We start from the raw sequence: 7,710 nt of genomic DNA, 5'->3' as shown, positions 1-7,710 counted from the left end.
TCTTGGGAAAGGCTTGGGACTTCAGTCTTATTTCCTCTCAGTTGCAGTGTAGGTTGCAGACCACCGGCCTAAGAAAACCTCTCTTAGCAGGGCTGTATGATTCCTTAACATCTCAAATGATACTCGACTATTTAAACAAAAATAATAACAGTTTATTGTGGGGTTTATAACATATGTAAAAGTAAAATGCATGAAAACAATAACATAAAGCCTGGAGGGGATGAAGGGAAGTATATTATTACAAAGTTCTTATATGAGAATTGTACACCACTTAAAGGTAGACTGTGACAAGTTAAAGATGTATATACTATAAACCCTAAAGCAACCATTAAAGAAAAAGTTATAGCTAATAAGCTAATAAAGGAGATAAAATAGAATCATAAAATATGCTCAATTAATCTGCAAATAGGAAGAAAAGGAAAACAAAGAATATACAGGACCAATAGAAAACAAATAGCAAGATGACAGACTTGAACCTAATTATATCAGTAATCACACTGAATAAAAATGGTCTATACAGTCTCAGTTAAAAGATAGATGATGTTAGATTGTATATCAAAACAAGATCCAACTACATGCTGCCTACACAAAGCGGAAATAAACAAACCCACAATTAAGGCTGGAGATTTCAATACCCTGGTTTCAATAATTGATAGAACATGAAAACAGGAAAATCATTAAGGATATAGAAGATACGAACAACAGTATCAGCTAACTTGGCCTAAAACCATCCACTCAGCAACAGCAGAACACATATTTTCAAGTGCACATGGAAGATTTATCAAGATAGACCATATTTTAGGCCATAAAACATTTCTCAGCACATCTTACGAGATTAAAGTTTAAGTATCTTCTCTGGCCACAGTGGGATCAAACTGGAAATCAATAACAGACCTCTGAAAATCCCCAAATACTTGTGAACTAAATTACACATGTCTAAATAAGTCATGGGTCACAGAAGAAATCAAAGGGATGTTAGAAAGTCTTTGAACTGCATGACAATGAATACAAAATATATCAGAATTTGTGGGATGTTGCTAAAGCAGCTCTTAGGCAGAAATTTATAGCACTAAATGCCCAAATAAGAAAAAAAAAAAAAAGAGGTCTCAAATCAGTGACTTCAGCTTTCACCTTAAGAAACTAGAAAAATTAAACCAAAGTAAGCAGAAGAAAGAAAATAATGAAGATCAGAGCAGAAATTGGTGGAACAGAAAACAGAAAAACAATAGAGAAAAAAATGAAATCAAAAGGCTGGTTATGTAAGAAGATCAATAAAATCGATAAACCTCCCGCCAGACTGTAAGGAAAATAAGAGAGAAGACACAAATTGTCAATCAGAAATGAAAGAGGTGAATTCACAGCATATTGTACAGATATTAATAGGAACATAGGTACATCATGAACAACTTCATGCCAATAACTTTGACAGCTCAGATGAAGTGGACAAATTACTTGAATGATGCAAGCTAATAAAGTGCTCTCAAGAAGAAATAGATTCCCTGAATAATTCTGTGTCTATTAAAGAAATTGAATTTGTAGTTAAAAACCTTCCCACAAAGAAAGATCCAGGCCCAGATGGCTTCATTGGTGAATTCTACTGAACATTTAAGAAGGAAATAATACCAGTTCCACACTAATTCTTCAAGAAAATTGAAGAGAAGGTCATGTTTCTCAACTCATTTTGTAAAATCAGCATTACTCTAATATTAAAACCAGGCAAAGACATTATTTAAAAAACTATAGATCAATATTCATCATGACCATAGATACAAAAATTCAAAGAAAATTTTATTTTATTATTTTATATTTTTTGGTAGTTGGCCAGCATGGGGATCTGAACCCTGGTGTGACAAGGCTGCACTCTAACCAACTGAGCTAACCAGCCAGCCCAAACAAAATTTTAGCAAATTGAATTCAACAGTATCTAAAAGGATAATACATCATGACCAAGTGGGATTTATGCCAGGATTGCAAGGCTGGTTCAACATTTGAAAATAAATCAATCTAAGGTACCACGTTAACAAATTAAAATGGAAAAACTATGATTATCTCAATAGATACAGAAAACATATTTGACAAGAATCCAACATCCATTCCTGATTAAGAACTTTCAGCAAAAAGTGATTAGAAGGGAACATCCTCAACCTGATTGAGGGCATCTGTGAAAAACCTACAGCTAACATCATACTTAATGATGAAAGAGTAATGATTTCCTCCTAACTTGGGAACAAGACAAAAACGGAAGGTCTCACCACTTCTGGGCAACACTGTACTGGAGTTTCCAGTCAGTGCAATGAGGCAGGAAAAAGAAACAAAAGACATCTGAAAAATAAAGGAAAAAGTAAACCTGTATTTATTTGTAGACAACATGATTGTCTATGCAGAAATCTGACAGAATCTATTGAAAAGCTACTAGAACTAATAAGTGAGTTTAACAAGATTACAAGATACAAGATTAATATATGAAAATAAATCACATTTTTATATATGAGCAACGAACCATTGGAAATTAAAAATTTTAAATATACCACTTATATCAACATCAAAAAAATGAAATACTTAAGCATAAATTCATCAAAAGATGTGAAAGATCTGTACACTGAAAGCTACAGAACATTGGTGAGCAAAATTTTAAATGACCTAAATAAATGAAGGGATGCATTGTATTTGTGGGCTGGGAAACTAAACATTGTTAAGATGTCAGTCCTCCCCAGATTGATCCACAGACTCAGTGCAATTCCAAATAAAATCCCAGCAGGCTTTTTAATAGAAATTCACAAACCAAGTCTGAAATTTATATAGAAATGCAAATGATTTAGAATAGCATGAACAACTTTGAAAAGGAAGAACAAAGTTGGAGGACTAACACTACCCAATTTCGAGACTTATGCAGCTGCAGTGATCAAGACAGCGTGATACCGATGTGAAGAAAGAAAAATAAATCAGTGGAATAGAATAGGGAGAATGCAAATGGCTTTTCAATGAAGGTACAAAGGCAATTCAGTGGACAAAGAATAATCTTTTCAACAAATGGTGCTGGAACAATTGGATATCCATATGGCAGAAAAAAACAAAAACAAACAAACCTACTTCAATCCATACCTTGAACCATAGATAAAAATTAACCCAAAATGAATCATAGATTTCAGTGTAAAACCTAAGATTATGAAAATTCCAGAAGAAAACAGGAGAAATCTTTTTGACCTTAGGTTAGGCAAAGATTTCTTAGGTATACTACCAGAAGTACAATCCATAAAAGAAAAAATTAATAAATTACATTTCATCAGAATTAAAAACTTTGGCCCTTTGAAAGACACTATTTAAAGAACAGAAAGACATTACCGGCCAGCCACCAAAAAAAAAAAAAAAAGAAGAAAGACAGGCTACAGACTGAAAGAAAATACTTTCAAACCATGTATCTAAAAAAGGACTTGTATCTAGAATATAGTAAGAACACAAAATACCCAAATTAAAAATTGGAAAAATTAGAATAGACACTTCAACAAAGAAGGTATATGGATGGTGTATTAGTCCATTTCTGTTGCTGAAAAATAAATACCTGAAACTGAGTGATTTATAAGAGAACAAAATTTATTGCTTCCAGTTTCGGAGGCTGGGAAGTCTAAAGTTCAGGGAACACAGCTGGTGAGGGCCTTCCTTGGTGGTGGCTTCAGCAACACAGGGTATTACATTGTAACATGGTGGAAGCAGAGAGAGAGAGACTTTCACACACTAACTCCTTTTAAAGCCCTCAGAACCATGCCCATGACCACCATAAAACTCATAATAAGCCACTATGAGTATATTGATAGTAAACTGGATAATGAGTGTAGTCAATTCAAAGAGTGTTTAACATGAGTCACTGAATCAGGACACATGAAAGACCCTGAAATTTGTACAGCCCCTATATGAAAGGAACTTGGCAGTGTAGGAGAGCAAAAAGTGGCTTCCCTCTACCCTTATAGTTCTTTGGCTGGGCTACTAATTAAATTGACAAAATATAGATTAACAGGAGCAAAAAACCATTTTTTTTTTCCATTCACTATAGCATGGCCCCACCTTTCAACTCCCATAATAGGATTTCCCACCTCCTTAACAGTTACAGTGGGGATTAAGCTCCAATGACTTTGAGGGGACCATTCAATCCACTGCAGATGGCAAATAAGCATATGAAAAGATGCTCAACATTATTAGTCATTGAGCTCACTAATGAGGCAACCAGTACAGTGAGGAAACCAGTTCAAAGGAGAATAGATGGAAGTATGTATAGTCAGTGAGGGTATAAACATGTTATTTTGGAATGCAGAAACAAATACAAATCTTCAGAGTGGTTGCCTCTGAGGTAGGGCTCGCTCCACTGTTTTTTGTTAGAGGCGTAATATTATTTGACTTAAAAAACAAAAGAGTACTTCAAAAATTTCATTGAAAGATTCGTATTACCTTTTAATTCCATTTTTCCATGAACTTTTTGAATTACTCTCGTATAGGTATTAGTTTGATAAGAATAAAATTTAAATTAAAAAAGAAAAATATAGGGCCGGCCCGGTGGCGCACTGGATAAGTGCGCCGCTTGGGAAGCGTGGCGGCGCTCCCGCCCGAGGGTTCGGATCCCACATACAGACCGGTTCCCGCTCACTGGCTGAGCGAGGCGCGGGGGCAACGCCGAGGGTTGCAGTCCCGTTGCTGGTCCCCGGTCCGGTACGGGGGCAACACTGAGGGTTGCGATCCGTTGCCGGACACGGAAAAAGACAAAAGACAAAAAAAAAAAAAAAAAAGAAAGAAAAATATAGTGGGTGAATGCAAAAAGTATAGCAATATTAATATCAGATAAAGAATCTCAAGGCAAAATCATTTAATTAACAAAGAGGGGTGCTGCACATTGGTAAGAGATACGACTCACAAAGATGATACAAACTTCCATGAGCCCTTCTGCTTCTAACAACGTAAGTTCAAAATATACACTGAAAAAAAAAAAAAAAAAAAAAAAAAAGAAAGAAAAATATAGTGGGTGAATGCAAAAAGTATAGCAATATTAATATCAGATAAAGAATCTCAAGGCAAAATCATTTAATTAACAAAGAGGGGTGCTGCACATTGGTAAGAGATACGACTCACAAAGATGATACAAACTTCCATGAGCCCTTCTGCTTCTAACAACGTAAGTTCAAAATATACACTGCACAAGTGATAGAAATATAAATTCACAAATTCACAATCACAATAGGGGAAAACCAGTTTACCTCCTTAAGAGACAAATCATGTTGATTAAAAAAGTAAGTAAGGAGATAGCATGAAGCAAGGGTTGCCAAAGCACCATCCACACAGTCCCTGGTCCGTGAGACCTATCATGGGGTCCAAGAGGTCAAAATTACTTTCATGATAATAAAATGATGATGGGACCTACTCAGACCCACCAAAATGGTATGAAGATTACTTTAAATGGAAGACATCTGAGATACAGCAGATGCAGAACTTTTGGAAGTTCCCTCATCTGACTAAGGGCAAAGCTTCCTGAGGGTGAAGCTGCCATAAATGTCCCCTTTGGAGGAACTTCCAGCCAAGATGAGAAATTGCATAAAATAAACATTATCACAAATACTGTCATACCTTCCATCTGTTCCCCTAAAAGCCCATTTGTCTGTCCTAAATGGCCATCTGTTTTCCCTGAGAAATGCTTTCTCCTCCTTTCCTTCCCTGTTAAGTGGGTGTACAAACTTCTATCTCTAGCTCTTCAGGGATCCTCTTCACCTGAATGCTTCCACATGCGCAATCAACTTTTCTCCTGCTCATCTATTGTCAGTTAATTCACAGGCCCCCAGCCATTCAGACCTAAGTTGAAAGAGGAAAATTTTTCTTCCAACAGTGATAATTGGTTTTTATACTGTGTTGACATTTGCACTGATGGATGCAAAAGCAGTGGTGGGTAAAACTGCTGGAGCCTAAGCACAAACCAAACTCCAGCTCCACAGGGCACTCCTAGTTGACATATTCTTTGACACCACACACTAGCAGTAACAAACAAACAACAGTTTCACTTAAGAATGACACCTAAGTACCAAATCTCAACTCTGAGTACATATTTTATAATATTGTATGTGATGAAATGTTCTGCACATTGAGACACAGCAGGTGTCTTGAGTAAAAGCACTTGTGCAATTGAGTTGTGAGCTGAACGAGCCACTTTTCCCAAGGAACATTGGTTTTACTTGAAAGGACTGGAGACAAATGATGGTTATTCGGACTTTGTATTTGCTAGACATTTTCTCGAAAATGACCGAAGTGGGCCTATCACTTCGAGGGAAACAACGGGATGGTATTTGTTGCCAAGGATAAAACTCAAGCTTTCAAGCAAAAGTAGAATTCTGGGCAACTCACATCTACTCCTGTGAACTTGACGCCCTCCCCATACTTAAAGACTTTTCTGATGAGATATGTGGTGATATTAGTGAATGTGATTTTTTGATATTGTTTAATAAAAATGTGTCAACAGTGAGGAGATCTGCATAATGCAGTGAATAAATATTTCTAATACATGATGCTACAAAATCATGCATAGATAAAAGATCCGTTCAAAGTGCAAGTTAGAGGATGGATTTTACAGTAACAGAGTACGAAAAGTTCACTGTTAAGTTTCAGTTCCACCTTGCAGCTAACTTAAGAAACTAGCGCTTGGAAGTTTTGGTGTAATATAAAAGAAGAATATCCACAATGATCTGAAAAGGCTCAGATGATCTTAAAAATTCTCCTCCATTTCCCATATACACATCTGTGTGAGATTGGACATTTTCCAAATGCTTCAATGAAAGCAATATAGAACAATAGATCGACTGCAAACATGTATGTGAGAATCCAGCTGTCTTTTATTGTCAGATATTAAAGAGATTTGCAAAATATAAAATAACTCTACTCTTCTGTTATTTTTTGGCTTTGGAAAATATTTTCATAAAAATATTTTACTTGTATTAATATGTAATGTGCTTATTGTTTTAAAATCAGTCCGTAATTGTATAAATAATTTCTCATTTCTCAGTTCTAATTTCATGTGCAGTAAACATTGATAGCTATAACCTACATTAATAAAATTTTTAAGAATGCAAATGAATCCTGAGACCAAAAACTTAAAAACTAAAATAATGTAATTAGTAAGCTTAATTTAAAGTATATTACAATTGTACACAATTATAATGCTGTTATTATATATTTTGTAGATAACAATTAGAGAACATCTTTTTTAAACACTCATGGAACATTGATGGTAATTGATCATATATCAGGCCATCAAGAAAACTTTAATTATAAAAAACAGAAATGACAGAGACAACATTATCACCATGGTACAATAAAATTAAAAATAAACCACCAATGCGATCCCAAAAAACCCTACTCTCTTAGAAAACTAAAAACATCCTCCTAAATAACTCTTGGGTTAAATAGATGATCAAAACTAAAATAACAAATTACTTAGAAAATTAATGACAATGAGAATAATTCATATCAAAGTTGGTGAAATGCGACCAAAGTATCAATCAGAAGACAATTAATAGATTAATAGCTTCAAAAGCTTTTCATAAAAGGACAAGACCTACTGAAAACAATTGAACAAAACAACTCAAGAAGAGAGAAAAAGAAGACTCTTAGAGATGACAGAAAAAGCCATCTCTAAAAAGTTATTTTTTTTTTTTTTTTTTTTTTTTGTCTTTTTTTTTTTTC

This window comes from Galeopterus variegatus, unplaced genomic scaffold, assembly GCF_000696425.1.
Source record: "Galeopterus variegatus unplaced genomic scaffold, G_variegatus-3.0.2 Scaffold659, whole genome shotgun sequence".
NCBI lineage: Eukaryota > Metazoa > Chordata > Mammalia > Dermoptera > Cynocephalidae > Galeopterus > Galeopterus variegatus.
Note: the sequence above shows the minus strand (reverse complement) of the source record.